The sequence below is a fragment of the Galeopterus variegatus genome, unplaced genomic scaffold, assembly GCF_000696425.1.
Source record: "Galeopterus variegatus unplaced genomic scaffold, G_variegatus-3.0.2 Scaffold15293, whole genome shotgun sequence".
Classification (NCBI taxonomy): domain Eukaryota; kingdom Metazoa; phylum Chordata; class Mammalia; order Dermoptera; family Cynocephalidae; genus Galeopterus; species Galeopterus variegatus.
The window spans coordinates 11,192-12,081 of record NW_007741404.1 but is presented as its reverse complement, the minus strand read 5'-3'; positions in this window follow the sequence as shown (position 1 = coordinate 12,081).

Here is an 890-nt window from a genome sequence, read left to right as displayed (position 1 = left end):
TGCTGCACTCTCAGTGCCGCACTCTCCCGAGTGCTCCACGGGCTCGGCCCTATTATCATTATTTTAAGAGTCCTGGCAGCCACTTATTCTGTTTACAATCTCTTTGAAAATAGCAATGTTATTCTGCATTCTGTTCAATTCTATTTTTTTATTTTAACTTATCAATATACAATATAGTTGTTTTTCACATCCCTTTACCCTTTCCACTTCCTCCCCCCTTCCCCCATGAATTCTGTTCAATTCTTAAACACACTGGAATAAGAGAAAATGATTACACTTTGTGGGCAAGCTGTTTGGCTTAAATTACTACTTCCTACTAAACATGGTATTTGAATACATCACCTTACTTTTACAAACATCAGTATATTCATTGCAAAAGTGAGAAAAGTAGTATATTCTTTATAGGACTGTGTTGAGGATCCAGCAATATAAATGAAAGTATTTGTAAAAGTAGGTTTTTATACAAATTCCAATATTCTCATTATGGCCCTTAAAGACAAACTCTTTAATTCATGGATAAGCAATGTTATTGATTGCAGCATTTCCTTCTGCCTTCCTGCTTTCTATTGCATTAGAGATAAATCAACTCTACTTTTAACAATGGAGGAAACATGAATTCTAAGACAGATCCTCCAACTTCCAACTAGTTAGCGATCTGTCTTGAGGAAAATCCTCAGCACTCGCTCCTGAACCTGCTTGGTCCTGACCCCATAGATTACAGGATTGAGGGCAGGTGGAACAACCACATATAGATTGGCCAACAAAATGTGGATATATTGGGGAATGTTGTGGCCAAAACGGTGTGTTAAGAAAGAGAAAAATGCTGGTATGAAAAAGGCTGAGATAACACCAATGTGGGAGCCACAGGTGTTGAGAGCTCTGAGTCGAGC